Source organism: Bos mutus, chromosome 3 (genome assembly GCF_027580195.1).
Source record: "Bos mutus isolate GX-2022 chromosome 3, NWIPB_WYAK_1.1, whole genome shotgun sequence".
NCBI classification, from domain to species: domain Eukaryota; kingdom Metazoa; phylum Chordata; class Mammalia; order Artiodactyla; family Bovidae; genus Bos; species Bos mutus.
Window position 1 is genome coordinate 4,743,192 of NC_091619.1, and position 12,209 is coordinate 4,755,400.

The following is a 12,209-nucleotide window of genomic DNA, read 5'->3' on the forward strand; positions in this document are numbered from 1 at the left end:
CTCCTTTCTCAAGTTTGAGAACTTGCTAGAATTACTCACTGAATTCAGGGAAACAGGTTGCTTACTGGATTATGGATTTATTATTAAAGGATGCAACTCAGAAGCAGCCAGGTGGAAGAAGTACATAGGGCAAGATATGCAGGAATGGGCTTGCAGTTTGACACTCTCTCCAGGTATATCACCTTCCTAGCACCCTCCATGTGTTCACTGACTCGAAAGGCTTTCTGAACTTCTCTAGTTAAGCTCATCTAATAAGCTTGACTGTAGCTTGATTTTTTTGATTTAAAGTATAGTTGATTTACAATGTTGAATTGGTTTCTGGTATACAGCAAAGTAATTGAGTTATACATTTATGTATGTACATATTCTTTCTCATACTCTTTTCCATTATGATTTATTACAGGATATTGAGAATAGCTCCCTGTGATATACAATAGGAACTTGTTATTTATTTCATACATTGTAGTTTGTATCTGTTAATCCCAAACTCCTGATTTACCCCTTCTCCACTCCCTTTCCCTGTGGTAGCCATTAAGTTTGTTTTCTGTGTCTGTGAGTCTATTTCTGTTTCATAAATAGGTTCATTTGTGTCCTATTTTAGGTTCCATATATAAAAGATGTGCTGCATGCTAAGTCGCTTCAGCTGTGTCCAACTCTTTGCGACCCTCTGGGCTGTAGCCTGCCAGGGTCCTCTGTGCATGTGGTTCTCCAGGCAAGAACACTGGAGTGGATTGCCATATCTTTCTCCAGGGAATCTCCCTGACCAGGGGATCGACTCCACATCTCTTAAGTCTCCTGCATTGGCAGGCGGGTTCTTTACCACTAGCACCACCCCAAAAGTGTTAGTTGCTCAGTCTGGTAAGATATATCATATGGTATTTATCTTTCTCTTTCTAACTTACTTAACTTAGCGTGATAATCTCTAGGTTCATCCGTGTTGCTCTCAATGGTATTATTTCATTCTTTTTAATGGCTGAGTAGTATTCCATTATGAATATATACCACATCTTCCAAACTCATTCAGCTGTTGATGGAGGTTTAGGTTGCTTCCATGTATTGGCTATTGTAAACAGCTGGGCATGCTTGATTATTTACTCAGTTTCCAATCCTCTCCAAAAGATGGCAGTGGGGAAATGGTAGGGGGCTGAAATGTCCAGGCTTCTAATTACAATATTCTTTCTAATGGCTGGAGAAGGCAATGGCAACCCACTCCAGTACTCTTGCCTGGAAAATCCCATGGATGGAGGAGCCTGGTAGGCTGCAATCCATGGGGTCGCTAAGAGTCGGGCACGACTGAGCAACTTCACTTTCACTTTTCACTTTCATGCATTGGAGAAGGAAATGGCAACCCACTCCAGTGTTCTTGTCTGGAGAATCTCAGGGACAGGGAAGCCTGGTGGGCTGCTGTCTATGGGGTCGCACAGAGTCGGACACGACTGAAGTGACTTAGTAGCAGCAGTAGCAGTTCTAATGACCAGGCCCCACCCTGAAGCTATCCAGGAGCCCACCAAAAGTTGCCTCAACAGAACGTAAGATGCTCCTATTATCCAGGAAATTCCAAGGGATTTAGGAGTTCTGTGACAGGAACCAGGTCTAAGGCCAAATATTAGAATAAAAGATGCTCCCAGGAAATTAGAAAGGTTTTTAGGTGCTTTGGCCAGTAGCCTGGAATGAAGACCAAAATATGTATTTCTTCTTATAATACAATATTTCAGAAACTATATGGAGTCTGTAAGATACTTGGCATAAGGAGACTGCGAATCTTTATTTTACAAGTCTTAGCACTAGCTATTAAGCCAGACAGACACCAGCCCTTTCTCCCACTTTTGGAAAAAGGGAGAAGGGGTCCATGCAGCCACAGTTCTCAAGAGAAACAGAGGGCAAAGTCTAACATCCAGCTGCTAGGTTGATCAGCACCTGAGGGAGGGCTGTGAAGGTTAAAGATGACCTTCAAGTAATTCCAAAATGCCACCCCCATTGAAAATCACTGAGTCGTGCTTTTGCGGGGAGTGGGTCACACCTCACAGCCTGCAGGAGCTTCATTTGCTGAGCAGGGAACAAACCCAGGCCTGGCAGTGAAAGTCCTGAGTACCAGCCCCTGGGCCTCCAGGGAGTTCCTTGATTTATACTTTAAAAAATTAATTTTTGCACTGAAACACACACAATATTTTAGACATCTTCTAAATCTTGAAAGATTATATTAGCACAGGCACAGCATTAATAATTATGAAACTTTCCCCCATTTTGAAATAGTTAAAATTAGAGTTTTAGGAATTCCAGTAATTTTACCATTTTTGGTCTTTCCACTGGTGGCTGTCACCAGCTGCTTCATAGGGAAGTCCAGAAGCACTCAATATTCTTACCCGGCTTGCAAAATCAGGGATGTTATTCATTTGTATTTCTTGTAAAATAAGAATGTATTTCTGTATAATAACTGATTAATTTTACTTGTAAGCCAATAAAATAAAATGAACAAACAAATGTGATGTGGTAACAATTAAATGTTTGGGAAATCAAATCCTAGTCTCTGTGACAGATGATAATAATCTCTACTATGCTAATAAGGAAGGAGACAGAGTATTTCATCAAGGTTGGTTATCTCCTTCAACTGCCTGGTTCTACCCTGTGTACAACTGGCTGAAGACTTTGATGCTCTGGTCTTTCCCTCTATACTCTGGTCCCATTAGTTCCCAGGTACCACCAGCAGCCAGTCCCCTACCTGTGGCAGAGTAAGAGACCAGCATAGGAGGGGGACTTGGTGGAAATGCCAGAAACACTGTTGGTTCTCCACCTCTTCCCCACCCAGACCCATTTGCACGCTGCAGCATTGACACAGATGGCCATAGGCTGAAGAGGTTGCCCTGCAGTAGCCTAAGAGGAGCAGAGATTAGGTTTGGCCAAGTGGCAGGAAAATCCAACAGGATGCTCTGGAGAGATGCATGCCCTGTTCAGCTCCTGCCTGCAAAGAACAGATTGGGAAGAAACAGTCGACTTCTACCCGACTGGCAAAGAAAAAGCAATCAATCGGGCGTAGGGGCTAGCTGGCCACCTGAATGGGAGGTACAGCGTAGGTGTCCAGAGTTCTTAGGCTGCTTGGTCAAGGCCCAGAACACTGGAAATGTTGATGGCACAGTATCAGGAGCTTAGTAATAAAGAAGAAAAATGGGTAACAAAACCAAGACAAACTCTAGCTGGGAAGTTTGAGAAAGAAGTCTTAATAACTAACGCACAAGTACACACCAGGAAACCCAACTTACCTCTTTGTAAGTTTACCCTGGTAATTTTGTACCAGGATCAGGTAAAAAATTATGGGGCTCAGAGCAAAATGAAAATGTGAAAAATGCTGTTAGAGGTAGTGAAACGTAACACTTTTTCCTTTTTCTCTGTGGTCTCTCTCGTGACTTGTTATGGTGTTTTTTACTTGCTATTTAATGTCTATGTAAAGAAAAATTAAGACTTTAAATAGCATGAATTTTATTTATTAACTTTATATCATGCAATGCCAGTTTTATATACTGACCAAGTTCTCACTGTTGTCCATTCCTTATCCTCTGCTTTTTCTTGACCTAACTTTAGTCAGGTTTCTCTAACAGGCCCTTAAACTTTGGACTGCCCCTGATGAGCATACAGAATATGTTCCTTCACCAACTTATCCTGAGAATCAGGGTAGACAGGGAGACACATTTCCTGGGAAACTGCTCTGATCCTGCCATCTATTTATACTCCCTTGATTCCTCAACTTCCCCTTAAAAGTTTCTGCTAAGCTCTACTTACTCCTCCCTCTGAAAGAAACACCCTTTTTTCTATTTAATTTTGAGATGCTTGCAGATTTCTGAGATTGGAACATTCTCCCTTTTCTCTTTGAAAAGTCTTTGCTTATCTAAGTCTGGATTTGTTTTTATTTGACAATACAAATATAAAATTCATATGTATATGAATTCAGCATAATTCATAGGCTGATCACTGAGACCCCCACTCCATATTTGATAGCTTCTATGGGCATATAACTTTTGTCTCTACTGGAATAGTGGAAATGCTGCACAAAACTAACTCAGCTGTATTTGTTTTATTTCTTGATACACACACGTTTGTGTGCTCAGTCACTTCAGTCATGTCTGACTCTTTGCGACCTTATGACTATAGCCCCCCAGGCTCTTCTGTCCATGGGATTCACCAGTCAGGAAGAGTAGAGTGGGTTGCCATTTCCTTTTCCGTAGGATCTTCCTGACCCAGGGATTGAATCCATGTCTCTTAAGTCTACTGTACTGGCAGGTGGGTTCTTTACCACTAGTGCCACCTGAGAAGTCCTGATACACACGTACTACCAACATTTTCTTTGGCTTGCTGATAAGTAAGGACTGAAAGGAAAAGGAACTATGAGTTGTTCTATCTTTTTTTTTTTTCTGTCATTGTCTTCAGCATAGTTCAGTTCAGTTCAGTCTCTCAGTCGTGTCCGATTCTTTGCAACCCTATGGACCGCAGCATGCCAGGCCTCCATGTCCATCACCAACGTCCGGAATAAGTGAAGTGAAGTTGCTCAATCATGTCCGACTCTTTGCAACCCCGTGGACTGTAGCCCACCAGGCTCCTCCATCCATGGGATTCACCAGGCAAGAATACTGGAGTGGGTTGCCATTTCCTTCTCCAGGGGATCTTCCCAACCCAGGGATCGAACCCAGGTCTCCCACATTGCAGGCAGATGCTTTAACCTCTGAGCCACCAACGCCTGGAGTCCATCCAAACCCATGTCCATTGAGTCGGTGATGCCATCCAACCATCTCATCCTCTGTCGTCCCCTTCTCCTCCTGCCCTCAATCTTTCCCAGCATCACGGTCTTTTCCAATGAGCCAGCTCTTCACATCAGGTGGCCAAAGTATTGGAGTTTCAGCTTCAACATCAGTCCTTCCAATGAACACCCAGGACTGATCTCCTTTAGGATGGACTGGTTGGATCTCCTTCCAGTCCAAGGGACTCTCAAGAGTCTTCTCCAACACCACAGTTCAAAAGCATCAATTCTTTGGCGCTCAGATTTCTTTATAGTCCAACTCTCACATCCATACATGACTACCGTCAAATTTGTTGACAAAGTAATGTCTTTGCTTTTTAATATGCTGTCTAGGTTGGTCATAACTTTCCTTCCAAGGAGTAAGCGTCTCTTAATTTCATGGCTGCAATCACCACCTGCAGTGATTTTGGAGCCCCCAAAAATAGTCAGCCACTGTTTCCCCATCTATTTGCCATGAAGTGATGGGACCGGATGCCATGATCTTAGTTTTCTGAATGTTGAGCTTTAAGCGAAGTGATATCAGAAAAGATATGATAGGATTCCCTGGTCACTTGTTTTTTTTTTAGTATGTCACTGCCTTTTTGCATTTAAAGCAAGTTCTGCTTTGAAGGGCAAGTGTGGCCTCTGGGCCAAGCAGGTCAGCTTATTCAGTCATAGAAGCAATGTGCCTACCTTATATTACTCATCTTAGGTCTTCGAACTCCCACTGCATAGTGGGTCCATCCAGAATTCTGTGTTCATCAAGCAAAGTAAATGCTATTAACATATACAGATGGGTGGCAAGGCAGGTGATAAGAATGTTGCTGATATCTGCTCATTGAGCAGGCTCCACTGTTCCATTGGACTCCAGTTATAGAATGCCTATTCAAAGATAGAATTATTTAAAATTTCAGGAACATTTTTCAGGATCCCTAAAAGTTCCTATTATTTGTTCGAGTGATTCCCAAGATTGTTTTCTAGAAGGTGCTGTCTGTCCTGGTACCCTTCACTGGTTGTGTGTGGTTAGGATTCAGCATTTTCACTGACTTGGCCTGTCAGGGAAGTGAGCTTTCTTTCTGACTACCTGCATTCTGCTGTTGCCATGGCTGCTGCAGCTTCTGCAGCTGAGTCTTCATGAGGCTTGCTTGCCCAAACCCCAAGTCATCCTGTCCTGAGGTATATACTTCTGAAGGGAACAAGGCGACAGTGAAGAGTGAAAAAGCCCTCTCTGCAGATACAGACTCCCTTACTTGTGCCTCACCCCACTGGGAATTACTGATTTCTGTGGCTTCTTGTCCCCCACCCTCAATGCACAATATAAGTAATTTCTACATAAAACAAGTGAGTTATTTCAAATGACTTACAACTGTGTTAAGGTTTGATTGACACAAGCACCGTTTTAGTAACAATGTAATTTTCCCTCTAGTTCATTGAAATCGTAAGAGCAGTTCCATTCAGAGATGTAGAGATCCCAGGTCATTTTACCAGATCCACTGTGGTTTCCACTGGTGCAGCAGCTGGGTGTTCCAAACTGCCCCACTAGGAAGTTGAAGCCATCCATTATGCTTCTGTATGTATTTTAGGAATAGAAAACCACACTTCATCCATTGGGTCTTTTGTAAAAAGAACACATTTCTGTATGGTAATTGGCTAGTTAACTTAACCTGTAAGACAGGAATTATAATAAAAAGATCAGAGATGATCTTATTAAAATGGCAACTTACGTGACAGCAGTCCTTAGCTCACAAGAGACGTCGTCCACAATTGTCAAAGTTGACTTCAGAATCTCCTGAAAGAAGTTTGAGAGGCTTGAAGATTTTACATGCCACTTGATAATCTGAAAATCCTGGAGTTCAGCATTGGCAGGCAAAAATCAAGAGCCATCTGGTCCCTTGCAGATCCAAAGATTGTGTGCAAGGCAAGCCTTGGCTATTAAAGAGGTGGTGGAAGCCTCAACAGCAATAAAATATTGGTGACCAGAAAGGAAATCCAGCTTCCACTAAAGGGGAATTGAACCCAGCCTGTGATAGTCAAAGCCCCAGGTCCTAGCCACTAGACTATCAGAGATTTTGGTCAAGGCTGAAGGCAGCACTTTGTGGGAAAAGATCTTACAAATGATTCAGATACATATTAGAAAACTTTCAAGGACATCTGAAGAATGCTTTGAAGTGGTGTGTGTGGTGGTACTGCAGTGACCACCATCTGGGTCAAAGGATGGAAGGGAACTTTAGTGGCAGAAAAGTTGGAAGAAAGATTGTGATCAGTCAAGCCAAGCAAGAAAAGGATAATTTTTCCTACAACACTTTTATCACTGACATTGACCATAGAGGTTTCTCTTTCTCTCTCTTTATTTCTTCTTTCCTCCCCTCCCTTTCTTCCTCCCTTACATTCCTAAAATCTGTATGTCTCTCTTGCTTCTGTAGTTTCCCCATGTTTGACTGAGGAAAACACGTCCTTTTTTCCCTACTCTCCCCCTATAAGGATGATATTTCTGGTCTTCTCCACATTTCAGTCAATTAGGTTCAGTTGCTCAGTCATGTTCAACTCTTTGTGACCCCATGGACTGCAGCATGCCAGACTTCCCTGTCCATCACCAACTCCCAGAGCTTACTCAAATTCATGTCCATCAAGTCTGTGATGCCATCCAACCGTCTCATCCTCTGTCGTCCCCTTCTCCTCCTGCCTTCAATTTTTCCCAGCACCTGGGTTTTTTCCAATGAGTCAGTTCTTCACGTCAGGGGGCCAAAGTACTGGAGTTTCAACTTCAGCATCAGTCCTTCTAATGAATATTCAAGACTGATTTTCTTTAGGATTGACTGGTTGGATCTCTTTGCAGTCCAAGGGACTCTCAAGAGTCTATACCACAGTTCAAAAGCATCAATTCTTTGGCACTCAGCTTTCTTTATAGTCCAACTCTCACATCCATACATGACTACTGGAAAAACCATAGTTTTGACTAGACGGACCTTTGTTAGTAATGTCTCTGCTTTTTAATATGCTGTCTAGATTGGTCACAGCTTTTCTTCCAAGGAGCAAGCGTCTTTTAATTTTATGGCTGCAGTCACCATCTGCAGTGATTTTGGAGCCCCCCCAAAAAGTCTCACTGTTTCCATTGTTTCCCCATTTATTTGCCATGAAGTGATGGGACCAGATGCCATGATCTTAGTTTTCTGAATATTGAGTTTTAAGCCAACTTTTTCACTCACCTCTTTCACTTTCCTAAAGAAGCTCCTTAGTTCCTTTTCACTTTCTGCCATAAGGGTGGTGTCATCTGCATATCTGAGGTTGTTGATATTTCTCCCAGCAATCTTGGTTCCAACTTGTGCTTCATCCAGCCCAGCACTTCACATGGTGTGTTCTGCATATAAGTTAAATAAGCAGGGTGACAATATACAGCCTTGACATACTCCTTTCCCAATTTGGAACCAGTCTGTTGTTCCATGTCCAGTTCTAACTGTTGCTTCCTGACCTGTGTATAGATTTCTCAGGAGGCAGGTCAGGGGGCCTGGTATTCCCATCTCTTGAAAAACTTTCCACAGTTTGTTGTGATCCTCACAGTCAAAAGCTTTGGCATAGTCAATAAAGCAAAAGTAGATGTTTTTCTGGAACTCTCTTGCTTTCTCAATGATGCAGCAGATATTGGCATTTGATCTCTGGTTCCTCTGCCTTTTCTAAATCCAGCTTGAACATGTGGAAGTTCACGGTTCAAGCCTGTTGAAGCCTGGCTTAGAGAATGTTGAGCATTACTTTGGTAGCGTGTGAGATGAGTGTAATTGTGCGGTAGTTTGAACATTCTTTGGCATTGCCTTTCTTGGGGATTGGAATGAAAATTGGCCTTTTCCAGTCCTGTGGTCACTGCTGAGTTTTACAAATTTGCTGGTATATTGAGTGCAGCACTTTCAAAACATCATCCTTTAGGATTTGAAATAGCTCAAGTGGAATTCCATCCCCTCCACTAGTTTTGTTCGTAGTGATGCTTCCTAAGGCCCACTTGACTTTGCACTCCAGGATGTCTGGCTCTAGGTGAGTGATCACACCATTGTGGTTATCTGGGTCCTGAAGATCTTTTTTGTATAGTTCTGTGTATACTTGCCACCTCTTCTTTATATCTTCTGCTTCTGTTAGGTCCATACCATTTCTGTCCTTTACTGTGCTCATCTTTGCATGAAAGATTCCCTTGGTATGTCTAATTTTCTTGAAGAGATCTCTAGTCTTCCCAATTCTATTGTTTTCCTATGTTTTTCTTTGCATTGATCACTGAGGAAGGCTTTCTTATTTCTCCTTGCTCTTCTATGGAACTCTGCATTCAAATGGGTATATCTTTCCTTTTCTTCTTTGCCTTTAGCTTCTCTTCTTTTCTCAGCTATTTGTAAGGCCTCCTCAGGCAACCATTTTGCCTTTTTGCATTTCTTTTTCTTGGGGATGGTCTTGATCACTGCCCTCTGTACCATGTCAGGAACCTCTGTCCATAGTTCTTCAGGCACTCTGTCTATCAGATCTAATCCCTTGAATCCATTTGTCACTTCCACTGTATAAGCGGTCATAACGGATTTGACTTAGGTCATTCATACCTGAATGGTCTAGTGGTTTTTCCTACTTTCTTCAATTTAAGTCTGAGTTTGCCAAATTTACCCTTCCCCAATGCAGAGGGTCAATGGGACATGCCCTCCTCCAGTTGCACCCTCCCCTAGGCCTGGGAACAACCTGCACAAATGCCTGTATTCTGATTAGGCCTCTTCTCCCATCAGGACTGCTGAGGTGGACTGGGCCTCTAGTGTGTGCAGGCAGAGATGCACAGATGGCCAAAGGAAGTCTGTTTGCAGGGGTTTGAGAAGAGCTTGGACATGGAGGTGAGGTTTGCCCTTTCAGTGCAGAAAGGAGCTAGAGTGGATAGAGAGTCCTCCCTGTATCACCATGCTCAGGCACAGAACTATGAGGAGTTCCATAATTCTAAACGCAAAACTGGTCTCATAGATCCTTAGGAGAGTATTTTTGTCAAAGTAGGAAGAAAGATCTTATTTTATTTCACAGTTTACTAGCTTAATTTACAAGTTTAAAACATTTAGGTGTAACTATGTGGGCCTCCATCTGTACTCATTCACATAGCTGCAGATATTAGGGCATGCTGAAGTCTGTGACTTTCCAGGCTCACCCATGTATCAGGTTTTCAGTTCCTTGCCCAAACCCTTGGATCTAAGGTCCTTCTTTCCCAAACTTAGTCACCTTTCTCCACTCTTCCAACCAGGAACATTTTCCCAGGTTCTACTCCAAGCAAATTACAGAACCCTTGGAAATAAGTTCAGAATCTTTCCTACTCACCATATCCATTAGGGATCAAGTCCTTTCTCTTTTATCTCTTTGGCTTTCCCTCCAGTGAGAACACTGCCAAGTTCTTTGGTGAGTATTTTTACCTCAGTCGCTCAAGTAGTTGCCATGTAGTTTGAAGGTACAGGGCTAACAAATATAAATTTTCCTCTTAAAACTGTATTCAGGATCATGTTTCCAATTTTCAGAAAGATCCCTTTAACTTGAGGAACACTCAGTATTTCTACTAGAAGTTAATCAGAGGAGAGAGAAAAGGGGGCCTGTAAAGTTTCTTGGATGTTGGACTGGATGGATGGTGCATTCGTCAGGTTCTCCTAGAAACAGAACCATTAGGAGATCTGTTGTTGTTGTTGTTGAGTCGCTAAAGTTGTATCTGACTCTTTGCAACCCCATGGACTGCAGCATGCCAGGTCTCCCTGTCCCTCATCATCTGCCAGAGTTTGTCCAAGTTCATGTCCATTGAATTGGTGATACCATTCAAACATCTCATCCTCTGCTGCCCTCTTCTCCTTTTGCCTTCAGTCTTTCCCAGCATCAGGATCTTTTCCAGTGAGTCAGTTGTTCACATCAGGTGGCCAAAGTATTGGAGATTTGTACCTATCTATACGTCTGTATTTAGAGAGAGAGAAGGAGATTATAAAGAATTGACTCATATGATTATGGATCCACAGCATGAGTTGGCAAGCAAGACACTGAGAGCTGATGGTTTGGTTCCAGTTGGAGTTTGAAGGCTTGAGAACCAGGAGAGCTAGTTCAAGGCCAATAGGCTCTAGCTGGGGAAAAGCTGATGTTCCATTCCAAATCTGAAGGCAGGAAAATCACAATTCCCAGTCTGACATCAGTTAGGCAGGATGAGTTCTTTCTTACTAGAGGGATGGCGATCTTTTTGTTCTATCTGGTCATCCAACAGATTGGATAAGGCCCATCCACAACAGGGAGAGCAGTCTGCTTTACTCAGTCTTCTGATTTAAATGTTAATCCCATGCAAAAACATTCTCACAGAAAGACTTAAAATAAAGTTTGACCAAATATCTGGGTACCTCATGGCCCAGTCAAATTGACACATAAAATTAACCATCACAGATGGTGACACCATTATACTAAGCACACAGAAGAAAAAGAATTCCCTTGGTTGGGCTATAGTTTAGGATAACTGCTTTTTCAGAGCATTTTTGTTTCTGCCCTATCTGGATGTAGTGCAAAGATGCTTTCATCTGGTTACATAAGAGGAATGAATTAAAAAAGAAGTCCCTTCTGGCAGAGAAACATCAGGGCTGGGTAATATTAATGGTAGGCTAAATACACCAACATACTGATTTACAGTTAAACCTACTGACAATTGGACTTCAGAGACCACACTGAATCTTGTTTGTTTTTAAGTGAAATTCACATAACATAAAATCAACCATTTTTCAGTGAACAATTCATTGGCATTTAATGCATTCTGAAAGTTATGTAACCACCACCTTGATCTAGTCTGAAACATTTTCATCATCCCAAAATAAAACCCCATATCCATATCCATTATTATTCCCCAATACTCTCTCCTTCCAGTCCTTGGAAACCATCGATTTACTTTCTATTCCTTTGCAGTTATCTATTTTAGATATTTCATATAAGTGGAACCACACATTTTGTGACATTTTGTGTCTGGCTTCTTTCACTTCTTTTTGGAGTTCATTCATATTGTAGTATATATCAGCACTTCATTCTATTTTATGACTGAATAAAATCCCATCACGTGTATTTACCACATTTTGTTTATATATTCATCCACTGATGGATATTTGGGTTGTTGCCACCTTTTGGCTGCTGTGAATAGTTCTGCTATGAACATTCCTGTACAAATATTTGAACATCTTTTTTTTACTCAATTAGTTCCGTCCCTTCTTTACCTTCCACGGTCTCCTGTCATGTCATTTCTCTACAAATGTATTTTTCTTTTGTTAAGATGCTATGTTGGCCCAAGTTGTAACCACTCCTTTGAATGACCCATCATGAGGTTTTTTCCTGTGTGATGTGTGCTACATGCATTCACAAACTGTCCTCCTCTTGTCAATCTTCTATTAGTGTAATTTTATAGTGCCCCAGCTGGAAAACCTAAGAGGGTACAGGAGAA